The sequence below is a fragment of the Ailuropoda melanoleuca genome, unplaced genomic scaffold (assembly GCF_002007445.2).
Source record: "Ailuropoda melanoleuca isolate Jingjing unplaced genomic scaffold, ASM200744v2 unplaced-scaffold7743, whole genome shotgun sequence".
NCBI classification, from domain to species: domain Eukaryota; kingdom Metazoa; phylum Chordata; class Mammalia; order Carnivora; family Ursidae; genus Ailuropoda; species Ailuropoda melanoleuca.
Window position 1 is genome coordinate 602,645 of NW_023253040.1, and position 14,561 is coordinate 617,205.

Consider the following 14,561-nt stretch of genomic DNA (forward strand, 5'->3'; position numbering starts at 1 on the left):
AATTTCATTATTTGGTCCATGGTAACTTTCTTTATTTTAGCTTGCTTGTTTTTAATATTTAGTGCATCTGTAAGCCCACCAACAAAACAAGAATTAAAACAGTAAAATTGTTAGAGCTCTTTAGAGCTTCTATCCTTTTCTCATGCCTCCTCAATTGTTCTGAATTTCTAGACTATCATTGCCTTGCTATATTATTGCATTGCCAAAATAAATTTGTTGAAAATTATAGAATGCTACATAAAATTATAGAACCATCAATGTTTTGAATAGTATAAAAATATCCTATGCTATAGGTCATTTGTTTTAGAACGTTTATTCACTTAATATTATTTCACTAAATTATTATAGCTGAACGTAACTTTGGGACATATATTTTACTGTTAGATAAAATTCTCTTTTTTAAACTTTACCAAATACCTGTTTATATTTTTTTGATGGATGATAAGCATTTTTCAATTTTATGCTGTTATTTATGTTTCCTTTATTAACATTAATGTGTATGTCCCTTGTTTCCCATGGTCAAAATCTTTAATTAGGTATGTATATATGACAGGAATTGCTGGATAATGGGATATGAAAATGGTTGTTGTTTTGGAATTATGTCAAGTGGTTCCTAAAATTGTAGAAATAATTTACATTTGTAAGAGAAATGTAAGGTATCCTGATAATCAACGTCTCAAACATTCAGATTGATCAATTAAGGCATTTTAATTTTCAACAGTTGAATGAATCTAAATACTATTTAATTTTGAATGGTTTCCTTGTTTGAAATTGTATACATGTGAACTATGCGTGTATTATATAAAATGGTTATTGACATTACTTGCGCATCTAAATTGCACTCAGTGTAAAGCAGAAAAAAAATAAATTTATGTAGGGGAATATAAATGTATTCTTTCTCTCTTCTAAATTATCAGATGAGGTCCCTGTAACAAAAGACAGATTGACAAAAGAAAACATAAACAAATATTTGATAAGCATTTTACACAGCACAGGAGCTGTCATAAGAAAATGAAGAAGTATAGATGTAGTTAAACAGTGAAGTGAAGTGAAGTGTGAAGACTCATGGGAAATGTGATATAAGACAAAAACGTGTATGAACTTCATTTAGAAAACTGGGGGGAAACCAGCACGTTTAGATTGCTCTCAATGTCCTTCATACTTGAGTATCTTTTGATCATCTGTAACCCTTTGCAGTATCCCGTACTCATAAGCAAGAAGATCTGTTGCTTCATGGTCACATGTGCATGGACCAGTGGTTCTATCAATGCATTAGTACATGCATTGTATGTATTTCATCTTCCATTTTGTAGATCACAGCTCATCAACCACTTTTTCTGTGAACTTCCATCTCTATTACAACTGGTGCATCAGGACACTTCCACATATGAGTACACAGTCATTCTGAGTGGGCTTAATATCCTGCTCCTGTCATTCATGGCTATTCTAGCTTCCTATGCACATGTACTTACTGTGGTGTTCCGGATGAGCCCAGGTAAAAGGACAGAGAAGAGCTATTTCCACTTGCTCCTCTCACCTGATTGTGGCAAGCCTATTCTATGTGACTGGTCTCTCCACCTACACAAGGCCACACTCCTTGCATTCTCCAGAGGAAGATAAGGCAGTGGCAGTGTTTTACACCATCATTACACCTCTTCTGAACCCATTTATCTACAGCCTGAGGAATAAGGAGGTTATTGGGGCCATGAGAAGACTGTTGGCATAATGGATATTTGTTTATGAAATATCACCTTGGGAACCCCTTATTGATTGAGATTGAATGACACAGACCGCTTTGCCTTGAATACTGTTTTGGAGCATGTAAACCCTGAGAAATTTTACAAAATAAATTGATAAATATATTGATTCCCGCTGGCTTCAGAATGGCTTAATCGTATGCATTGAAACTGGATGGATTTTCCATCTGGAAGCTGGGAAAATGGTGTTATTGTCAACATCATATAGTTTCTGAAACCATAGATTTCATCCTTGTCAACTCAATGTTTGCATCTCACAACAAATATCTTGCAATGTCCTCCTTAATATCTGAAATGCAATGAAAAGGAAATATAACCTATTGAAGCATGTACATTAAAATGATCTATGCAAAATATATAATCTTTTGTATATCAGAGTATTCAATTCACTCATTCATGTGTACACTCAACAACTGATTTATTTCTCTATGTGTGTGTAACTGCTACAGGCATTGGTGGCATGGAAGTAAAGAAAAGTAAGAACCAACAGAAATCTTTGAATTCATCAAGTTTGTATTTCAATACAGAAAAATATATAAAATTAATACAATAACATGAATCCTTTAGATTATATCAAATATTCTAATTAAAAAAATGCTGGATATGGGAACGGTTAAACCAGAGAGTTTTGTAATTTTAAATAAAATATTCCAATAGTGGCAACTATGAGAATGATACTTGATAAAAATTTAACTTAGATGATAAAATAATTCAAATGGATATGTCAAAAAGAATGTTCTTGACATAGGAAAGAGTAAATGAAAAACTTTAGAAGGGGAAACGTGACTGACATGACAAAGAAAATGAAGGATGAAATTGGTGGGCTCTAGGAAATGAGTAGTAATAGAGCCTACATTTTAATTGTGGGTTGATGATTGTGAGACGCTTGGTTTTTAATCCAAGAAAATTGGCAACCATTGCTATGCTTGCAAAAAGAATTGAAATGGGCAATTAGGAGACCATTGCAGTAGTGCAGTTGTTACAACATACTGCCTTGGAGAAAAGTGGTAATGATATAGAAAGAAGTGGTCAAACTCTGGAGATTAGTTGAAAGCATACATTTGAGGCTTGTGGACAGATACATAGGGAAATTTGAGGTGTCAAAGAACAAGGAATTGGGCTAAGATCTTGCAGAAAAACTGGAAGTAAGAAATCATCATTGTTACTATTGAGGAAAACCATTGGAACAGCATTCCATCATCCAATTCCTTTGTGCCACTTCACTGTTTGTACCTCCCCTTTACAGTGGTCATTATTCTGACTTCCATCAACATTGAGTGGAAAGTCTTAATAGAATCCAACAAATAATCCTGTTGTGCATCTGGCTTCTTTTTCTCAATGTTTATGAGGTTCAAACTTCATAATGCAATCAATAATGCTCTTGTTTTTAACGCTGACTAGCATTCCACTGTATAAATGTATTACTATTGCTTTCATTGGATTGTTTGATATTTTCAGCTATTGTGAATAAAAATGCTATAACCTTCCGTATACAAAAGTTTTCTTGTGGGCACATGCACTCAATTACTTTTTCAGTATATACTAAGGAAAATATGGTTTAGTCATAAATAATGTGCATGCATAACTTTAATTAAACAATTAGGTTATGGTATTAATATCAAATATTCCAAAGAGGGATAATTAAAAACGTATTGCTTGTGTAAGTACCTCATAGTGCAATGGCTGGATCATGGGGTGGTTCTATGTTTAACATTTTGAGGAACCTCCATACTGTTCTCCAGAGTGGTTGCACCAGTTTTTATTCCCAAAAACAGTGTAAGAGGGTTCCCCTTTCTCTATATCCTCACCAACACCTGTCATTTCCTGTGTTGTCAATTTTAGCCATTTTGACTGGTGTGAGGTGATTGTAGCAAATTGAAAATAGAAGTTTCAATAACTTCTTGTTATCTCAGATTTGTATTGCTCTGATAATGAGTGATGTTCAACATATTTTCATGTGTCTGTTAGCCCTTTGTCTTCTTCNTGTAGCAAATTGAAAATAGAAGTTTCAATAACTTCTTGTTATCTCAGATTTGTATTGCTCTGATAATGAGTGGTGGTCAGCATATTTTCATGTGTCTGTTAGCCCTTTGTATGTCTTCTCTGGAAACATGTCTAGTCATATCTTCTGCCCCGTTTTTAACTGGATTATTCATATTTCAGGTGTTGGCTTTTATAAGTTATGTGTGTACTTTGAATATTAACCCTTTATCAGGTGTGTCATTTGAAACTATCTTCTCCCATTGTGTAGGTTGCCTTTTAGTTTTGTTCATTGTTTCCTTCACTTAAAAAAGCTCTTCATTTTCATGAAATCCCCATGGTTTATTTTGCTTTCACTTCCCTTGCTTCAGGAGATAAATCTAGTAAGAAGTTGCTTTGACCAATATCAAAGAAGTTACTGCCTGTGTTCTTCTCTAGGACTTTTATGGTTTCTTGCCTCACATTTAGGTCTCATCTATTTTGAATTTATTCTTATGTATTGTGTAAAAAGGTGGTCCCTTTTCATTCTTGTGCATGTTGTTGTCCATTTCTCCCGACATCATTTTTGAAGAGACTGTATTTTTTTCCATTATATATTCTCCCCGCTTTGTTGAATATCAGTTCACTAAATACTTGTGGTTCCATTTCTGGGTTTTCTATCCTGTGCCATTGATCTATGTGTCTGTTTTTGTGCCAGTACCCTACTGCCTTGATGATTGCAGCTTTATAATATAACTTGAAGTCTGGAACCGTGATGCCTCCAGCTTTGCTTTTCTTCCTCAATGCTGCTTTGTGTATTCAAGGTATCTTTGTGATTCCATATCAATTTCAGGATTGTGTGTTCTAGTTCTGTGAAAAATGCTGGTGATATTTTGATAGGGACTTCATTACATGTGTAGATTGTTTTGGGTAGTATATACACGTTAACCATATTTTTTATTCTCATCCATGGAAGCATGAAATATTTTGAGTCATCTTCAGTTACTTTCATCAGTTTTTTATAATTTTCAGTGTACTGATCTTTTACTTCTTTGGTGATGTTTACTCCCAGGTGTCTTATGGTATTTGGTGCCATTGTAAATGGGATTTATTCCTGGATTTCTCTGTCAACCACTTCAATGTTGGTGTATTGAAATACATTGATTTTGTAACCTGAAACTTTACTGAACCTGTTTATCAGTTCTAGAGATTTTGTGGAGGTGCCTTTTTGATTTTCTACATAGAGAGTATCATTCCGTTTGCAAACACTGAACATTGGATTTCTTCCTTACAAATTTGGATGTCTTTTATTTTTTGTGTGTGATTGCTGAGGCCAGGACTTCCAGTACTATGTTAAATAACAGTGTTGACAGTGGACATCACAGTCTTGCTCCTGATCGTAGAGGAAAACCTCTCAGTTTTTCCACATTGAAGATGATATCAGCTGTGGGCTTTTCATATATAGCCTTTATTATGTTGAAGTACGATCCTTGGAGACCTACTTTGTTGAGGGTTTTTATCATGAATTAATATTGCACTTTTTCAAATGTTTCTTCTGCATCTATTGGGATGATCTTATGATTCTTATCCCTTTTTATTTATTAATGTGGTCTCTCTCATTGACTGAATTGTGAATATTGAATCGCCCTGCGACAAACGAATTAATCCCACATGATCAGGGTAAATGATTCTTTAATGTACTGTCAGAGTCAATTTACTAGAATTTTCTGAGAATTTTTGCATCCATATTTGTCAAGGATGCTGGCATGTAGTTCTCTTTGGTGGATTCTTTCTCGGATTTTGGAGTCATAGTAATTCTGGCCTTGAAGAAAGAGCTTGGAAATTTTTCCTTCCATTTCTATTTTTTGGAATAGGTTGAGAAGAATATATATTATCTTTTCTTAAAATGTTTGGTAGAATTTCCCTGAGAAGGTATCTCACCCTGGACTTTTGTTTGCTGGGATTTTTTTTTATTTTTGATTCAATTTCATTGCATTACAGACCAAATACATTTCTAGGAATTTATCCATTTCTTCCATTTATCTACATATGTTGGCATAATCTTTTTTACAATATTCTCCTATAATTGTTTGTATTTCTATGGTGTTTGTTATTATTTCTGGTGTCTCATTTGTGATTTTATGTATTTGGGTCCTTTTCTCTTTATGACAAGTCTGGTGGGGATTTATTCATTTTCTTAATTTTTTCAAAGAACAACCTCCTGGTTTCACATATCTGTTCTACTGTGTTTGTTTTGGTTTTGTTGTTTTAGTTTCTGTACCATTATATTTTTATTATGCTATGTTAGTCACCATACAGTACATCATTAGTTTTTGATGTAGTGCTCCATGATTCATTGTTTGCATATAACACCCAGTGCTCCATGCAATCAATACGTGCCCTCCTTAATACCTATCACCGGCCTATCCAATCCCCTATGCCCTCCCCTCTGAAGCCCTCAGTTTGTTTTCCAGAGTCCATACTATACCATTCTTTTTTTGTTCTAATTGTTAGTATTTCCCTTTTTATGCTGGTTTTAGGCTTTGTTTGTTGTTCTTTTCTAGTTTCTTTAGGTGCAAGATTAGGTTATTTGAGATTTTTCTTGCTTCTTGGGGTACACTTGTATTGTTATACACTTCCCTCTTAGGACCACTTTTGCTGCATTACAATGGTTTTTGACCATCATATTTCCATTGTTATTTTTTTCCATGTGTTTTTTAGTTTCTTCTTTAATTTCCTGGTTGACCCATTCATTTTTAGTAAGATGTTCATTAACCTGCATGTATTTGTGGCCTTTCTATTTTTTTCCCTTGTGTATGACTTCAAATTTCATGGAGTTGTGTTAAATATATATAAATGATCACAATATCTTTGCACCTGTTAAGACCTGATTTGTGACCTAGTATGTGATCTTTTCTGGAGAATGTCCCATGTGCACTTGAAAAGAATGTGCATTCTGCTGTTGTGGAATGAAAAATTCTGAATATATCTGTTACATCTATCTGGCCTAGTTTGTCATCCAAAGCCGTTATTTGTTTGTTGATTTTCTGCTTAGAAGATCTATCCACTGACATTAGTGGGGTAAGCAAGTCCCATATTATTATTTTATTATTATCAATGATTTCCTTTATGTCTGTTATTGTTTTATGTATTTGTGTGCTCCCAAGTTGAGGGCATAAATATTTATAATTGTAAGATCTTGTTAGATAGCCTGCTTTGTTACCATATAGTGCCCTTCTTCATCTCTTGTTACAGTCTTTGTTTTAATATCTAGTTTGTCTGATATAAGTATTGGTATTCAGTCTTTTTTTTTAAAATGTCCATTTGCATGTCAGTTCTCTCCCCCACCATAATTTCAATCAGAAGGTGTTTTTAGGTCCTGCTTTTATTGATTTTGTTGGGACTTCTCTGTGCTCCCGGATTTGGGTGTCTGTTTCCTTCACCAGATTAAGGAAGCTTTCAACTATTATTTCCTCTAATAATCCTTCTGGCTTCTTTTCTCTCGCTTCTTCTGGGATGCCTATGAAACAAATGTTGTTATGCTTTATGGAATCACTGAGTTCCCTCAGCCTACCCTTATGATTCATCATTCTTCTTTCTCTTTTTCATTCATCTTCATAATTTTCTGTAATTCTATCTTCTATATCACTTATTCATTTCTCTGATTCTTCTGTTCTTGTGGTCTCTATGTTCAATCAGTTTCAAATCATAGTTATTGCATTTTTCATTTCAGCCTGATTTTTTAAAATTCTTTTATCTCTGCTACAGTTGTGTCCCTGATGTATTCCATGTTTTCCCCTATTCCAGCAAGTATCTTCATGTTTGTGGTTTTAAATTTTCCATCAGGCATTTCACTTATATCTGCTTCAGGTATATCTCTGGCTATGACCTTTTCTTGTTTTGTTCTTTCAGGATGACTTCTATTTTGGTATGTTTTCTGGGTCTGTCTCCTCCTCTGTGTTAGAAAAGCTTGTTGTTTCCTGCTTCCAAGAGTGATGGCTTTATTTAATTCCAGTGTAATTGGCATTCATTGTTATATTAATTTCAGGTAAACAATATAATAATTCAAAAATTTCATACAGCACCAGTTCTCATGCTGAAAAATACAATTAAGATATTTTCATGAAAAGTTAGAGTCAATATTTTCAACTAAATTTTACATGTAAGATATTTGGGAGAAATGAAGATAGAATATATGTACTCAATAGAAACTCTGTAAAAGGAAAATTACATATATGCACATTGTCTCTGAACTCTAAACTATTCTACCTTGGCTTTCAAGTTATTGCAATTTTCTTTCCTTCTTCTCCTTGTTCTTCTCTTTATTCTCCTTCTTCTCCTCTTCTTCATCTTCTTTTCCTTCTCCTTCTCCTCTTTCTTCTTCTTTTTTCTTCCTCTTGTTTGTTTCAAATCTCAGCACAGGAGTTGCCAATATTGTCCCATTAAATTAGTTTAGGATGTTGACTGGTGGAAACCCAACCTCATTTTCATTTCTACAAATTAACTATTATTGCTATAGAAAAAAAAATGGATGAACATTATGCTATTATTTTAATTAGTTTTTCTGAACTTGGGCACAATTTGCCTTTGAAGGAATTTTGAAACCTGAGTCCTACTTCTATAAGCAAGCCAATATTCTTAAGATTGTTGTATGAAAAATGTGTGTTAGTTAAAAGAGAACATCATCTCCTATGTCATATAATTCCTTAGAAATTCCTACCTATTTTTCACACACAGAAAGAATCTGACTATGTATCAGTTGGTTATTGATTATGCAGAGTTGAAATCCATATGCATATTCTAAAGGAAAATTCAGTTAATTAATACTTTTTAAAACACTATCAGATAGGTCTGGTGATGGGATTGTTTTCATTTTTACAAATATATGACAGCATTTGCCCAGACCTTTTTTTTTTTTTCTTTTGGAGAACCAACACCAGCTCTAATGGAGCCTCATATGCTTAATTGTGGACCAGAGACCAAGTTTTCCCAAAAGGGCTGTTGAAATGAAAATATGAGTTTCCACCATTATTAGACAGTCAGCCCATTTGCCTTGAGAGGTTGAAAATCTTACACAAGGGGAAGAAAATATCTGTGCACATTTAAATTATATTTTCTCTTATATTTATTATGCTAAATGATCAAAGGCTTATTCTCAATGGCAAAATACTTCACCAATAACCTTACAGACTAAGAGTACATGAACAGATCCTAAAACGTGTTTCAAATTAGAGTTTAAATATTTTTGGATTTCTCTTGGAATATTTTTCTTTCTATTCTGTAGATGTGCCAAATAAAATAGTTTGATTATTCAGAATATGTGTGGTACTGCCTATGTAACTCTTTTATATACATGATCAACAAATAATGTAGTTTTACTAGAAGAATTTGTTGTAACTCTGTAATTATTACCCTCATGTGTGTTAAGAATCTTTTCTATGTATATACTACTGCAGATACATCTTTCATCCCTTTTTAAAATGTTTTATTTTAATAACAAAATTGTAGAAGAGTGAGACACAGCTGTATATAACAGACTATATGCTTCAAAGGAAATGACTTTTTGATTAATTATTTTATAAAAGTAAAGAAAAATCAAATGTCTGCTCATCAATAAGAAAATATACTATTTTAAAGAAATATCTTTCACTTTAGTTTCAAAGACATGGATGCATGTTTGAGGGAAAGAAATCTTCACATTTTCAATCACTCAGCTATCAAATAGTTGTTTAATCTGCTGAGTCCTCTGAAGTAAGTGAAAAAAACTTGGTGTGCCTTGATGAGTTTACTACAACTTATACTGAAAAGGAATACATGCAATTGGTGTCAGACATACTATTTAAGGAAATCCATTTCATTTTGATGATTATGTAGTGTGATATATATTAAGCATCTGACGTGCATATTCTCAATGGGACTATTTCTGAGTTGGCTATATTATCAACATACTACTTAAATGATATATGTGAAAAGAATATAGAGATAAGTATTTGAAATTTGTTTGGTCTAATACTGAATTTGAGTCATCCCAGGTTTATTTATTTTTAAAGATTTTATTTACTATTTGAGAAAGAGAAACAAAGCACAAGCCAGGGGAGGGGCAGAGAGAGAGGGAGAAGCAGACTGCATGCTAAGCAGGGAGTAGGATGTGACACTCTATCCCAGGACCCTGGGATCATGACCTGAGCTAAAGGCAGCTGCTTAACTGACTGAGCCACCCAGGCACCTCTCATCCCAGGTTTAAAAAACAAAGGGGATGAAGGCCATCTTGTCACAGTGAGATAGGGCCAGAGTTTTGTAGCAGTGTGTAAGAGAGCATGACCCTGGAACATCCTTGTATTCTTGATTAGGCTAATGAACATGCTTGTTTCTTTCATCTTCCATTTAAAAAAATCAGATTTATTTATTTATTTGAGAAAGAGACAGAGCACAAACAGGGGGAGGGACAGAAAGAGAAAGATAAGCAGACTCCTTGCTGAGTGGGGAGTCTGATGTGGGGCTTGATCTCAGGACCTCAAGATCATGACCTGAGCTGAAGTCAGATGCTTAACTGACTGAGCCACCCAGGCACCCCAGTTTCTTTCTTCTTTAAACCATAATATTTTACATTGTGTTCAGCACAAATTTGCATCCAACAATATTTTTTAAATGACAAAAGTGTGTAAAACTAATAAAGTATTTTAGGAAACAAAACATACATAGTGAGAAATTTATGTAGTTCTATTAAAATATTTTTTAAGTTGTATGGCCCCATACAAGTCTTGGTTATTATTAATAATTCCCTTCTGATATTTACCTTATTAGTGACTGAAAATATGAAGGAGATAACACACTTTCTGTATGCTTGGTTTCCATTTCTACTCATTTTTTTTTCATTTCCATCTCCTGGTATGAGTTACTTAATACCTTTACCTTAAATAAAATTTACATTAATTGTTTTTAATAAAAGCAGAATTCAAAATTCAAGGAAAATGTGTTGAAAAAATAATGTAAATATATATTTGGACTTTGATAAGAATCAGAAGAGTTTTTATTATGATGAAAATACTTACAGACCTTATTGCCATTTTTAAAAGTTTTTACTTTATTCCAGTTAGTTAACATAAAATGTTACATTAGTTTCATTTGTACTATATAGTGAATCAACAATTCCATACATCACCCAGGGATTATCAAGAAAAGTGCTCTTCAGGGGCGCCTGAGTGGCACAGCGGTTAAGCGTCTGCCTTCGGCTCAGGGCGTGGTCCCGGTGTTATGGGATCGAACCCCACATCAGGCTCCTCTGCTATGAGCATGCTTCTTCCTCTCCCACTCCCCCTGCTTGTGTTCCCTCTCGCTGGCTGTCTCTGTCTCTGTCAAATAAATAAATAAAATCTTAAAAAAAAAGTGCTCTTCTTAATTCCTATCAAATATTAAGCCCATTTCCAAATTCCTTCCCTCTGATAACCAATAGTTTATTCTCTATTATTTAGAGTCTGTTTCTCGATTTGTCTTTCAGATGGCCAATACACACAAGGAAAGATGTTCATCATCACTTACCATCAGGGAAATACAAATGAAAACTGCAATGAGATGTCACCTCACACCTGTCAGAATGGCTAAAATCAACAACAAAGAAACAACAGGTTGTGTAGAAAAAGGAACACTCATGTTGGTGTGAATGAAAACTGGTGCAGCTGCTTTGAAAAATATTATGGACTTTCCTAAAAAAGTTAAAAAAAGAACTAGTTGCACATTGATAAAGTTGTTTAGGTAGAAATGTTTGACTTTCAGTATATGGATCTAATAATACTTAAGTTGTTCTCAAATCTACCATGGTAAATGTAAACTTTAATACTGCTTGTTCTCTCCTGCTAAAGTTTCTATTTTTGGTTGAAAGCACACTTTCAAATGATGTCATTTTAATTTGCTTGACTAGTATGAAATTCCAAGATATTAGTTAATGCACCAGAGCTACATTTTAATCACACTTTTTGTTTGGTTTGGTTTGGTTTGGTTTGTTTCTTTGGATGGCGAACTGTGTTTAAATTATATTGGTGAACATAATATCATAAAAACTGTGAGTCCTCGATGTATGTATTTTATATTAGTGTGAATTAAACTTCAGTTTGGAATTTTATCTACTTCTAGAAAGTGCCTCTGGATGTTGGAGTTTGAGTTAGAGGATTTATTTTTGGGGAAAGAAAATGCATTATGTCTTTAGTTGCTTCCATTTTAACATTCACATTAGTGCTTTTCTTTCATCTATTAAGTGAAATATATTTTATTTACACTACATTATAGATGTCATAGCTTAAAATTAATTTCTTTAAACTTTATGGGGAAGTTTTTACAGCCTGCAATGTTTTTAATACTTAACACAGTATAATGTTTGGGATCAGAGATGGGAAAACAATAGATTAAATAACTTTCTACATGCTTTAAAAAGTGCTAAGAATGTTGCACTTATTGAAATAATCATTTTATTTATAATGTCATAAGCATTATAGCATAAAATTGAGATATTCCACAGTAAGGAGTTGGTCTTTTGGGTTTTTTTTTTTCTTTTTTGGGTTTTTTTCCCACAAAATTCTATGTTTCTAGAACGTACCACAGCATTATCTTTAGAATCAGAGTTGGGATAAAATCTGAATAAAGAGCTTTGCACATGCATAACAAATGGTCTAATAATATGTACCTATTGTAAAGAAAATAAGAGGATGAAAATATACATACATATATATATGTATATATACACATATATATATTTATATAATTTTTCCCAAATTGGTTGGAAATGTATAGTGCATTTAACAATGTTATAAATTTATTGGGGAATTGAGTGTGATGAACACATCTGGTGATTAAAAAAAAAGTCAAAGCTAAGTGGAAATTGAGTGAACATACATTCTCTTAAAGTTGTCTTCTGTGTAAAGATTTCTATTAACCCATGATCATCCAGGGTTTGCACTCTCAATGTTACTGTAATATGATAATGTTGTTTTCCATTCATTTTGGGAAGAAAATCAAAGCAGTGTACAGTATGGATACTTTCCTTGGCTTGGGAAATGGTCTGGTGGCAAATAAACTCATTTAATAATAAAAAGAATCATTTTATTTTCTCTTAAAGGGCAGTCATTGTATTTACATGGAATCCTCAGATATGATCTGCTCTGATATTTTGAATTAGGCTGTGAAAACAGGAAATCAAAGTGTTGAAACAGACTTTATACCTTCTGGTCTTTTCCAATATGGTCGCATAGACACTTTCCTCTTTGTTGCCATTGTAATCCTCCTTGCAGTGGCTTTGATGGGGAATATCACACTGTTCCTTCTCATTTGACTGGACACCAGACTCCACACTCCAATGTACTTTCTACTCAGTCAGCTCTCCTTCATGGATATAATGAACATTTCCACCACAGGGTGCAAGATGACCACCAACTTTCTGTCAAATAGTAAGACCATTACATTTTTAGGCTGCGTGATTCAAACATTTTTGTTCATGTTCCTTGGTGGAACTGAAGCCCTTCTCCTTGGTTTCATGTCTTATGCTCGATATGTAGCCGTCTGTCACCCTTTACACTATCCTGTACTCATGAGCAAGAAGATCTGTTGGTTCATGGTCACATGTGCATGGACCAGTGGTTCTATCAATGTTTTAGTACATACATTGTATGTATTTCATCTTCCATTTTGTAGATCATGGCTCATCAACCACTTTTTCTGTGAACTTCCATCTCTATTGCCAATGGTGTGTCAGGATACTTCCCAGTATGAGTACATAGTCCTTCTGAGTGGTCTTATTATCCTGCTACTACCATTCATGGCCATTTTAGCTTCTTATGCCCGTGTACTAACTGTGATGTTCCAGATGAGCTCAGGTAAAGGACAGACAAGAGCTATCTCCATTTGTTCCTCTCACCTGATTGTGGCAAGCCTATTTTATGTGACTGGTCTCTCCACCTATACAAGGCCACACTCCTTGCACTCTCCAGGACAGGATAAGGCAGTGGCAGTGTTTTACACCATGGTCACACCTCTTATGAACCCATTTATTTACAGTCTGAGGAATAAGTAGGTTATTGGGGCCATAAGAAGACTGTAGGTATAATGGCCATTTGTGCACAAAAGTCACCTACGAACCCCTATTGATTGATACTGAAAAACATTCCACTTTGAACGGAATACTGTTTTGAAGTATGTAAATTCTAGGAAATATATGTGAAATAAATAAACGGATAAATATCTTGATTCCTGCTGGTTTCAGCGTGGCTTAAATTATATATATATCAATCATCCAGTTTTTTAAAGTAGATGGATTTCCAACGTGGAATCTAGGAAAATGGTGTTATTGTTAATACTATTTAGCTTCTAAATCCATAGATTTATTCTCTGTCAACTTGATGTTTGCATCTCACAACAAGTATTTTGTAGTCTTCCTTAATATATGAAATGAAATGAAGAGGAAATATGATCTATTCAAACACATAGCATCAAAAGGATCTAGGTAAATATATACTGTAATGTTGAGAAGAGTACATAATTCATTCACACATGCATTTATTCAACCACACATTTGATATTTTAACTATGTGTGACTCTGCTACATGCTTTGGTGATATAAGACCAAATAATGATAAGGATTGATAGAAATCTCTGAACATATCACATTTGCATTTCAATGTGGTTAGAAATAAAATTAATAAAATAAATATTTTAAAAAATATTTAAATAGGAGTAATTAAAGGGAAAATAGATGGAGTTTGGGATGGGGGAGCCAGAGAATTTTGTAATTTTACATAAAACGTTCCATGAAGGGACAAATGTGAGAGGAATATTTGGTCAAAAATTTAACTGAGATCA

At 33.7% G+C, this 14,561-nt stretch overlaps 2 pseudogenes; both read left to right on the top strand.

The window, feature by feature from the left end:
* Positions 1-1,149: 1,149 nt before the first annotated feature.
* On the top strand, positions 1,150-1,726 carry LOC117800761 (annotated as a pseudogene).
* Positions 1,727-12,843: 11,117 nt separating this feature from the next.
* Positions 12,844-13,803, top strand: LOC100473070 (annotated as a pseudogene).
* Positions 13,804-14,561: the final 758 nt, after the last annotated feature.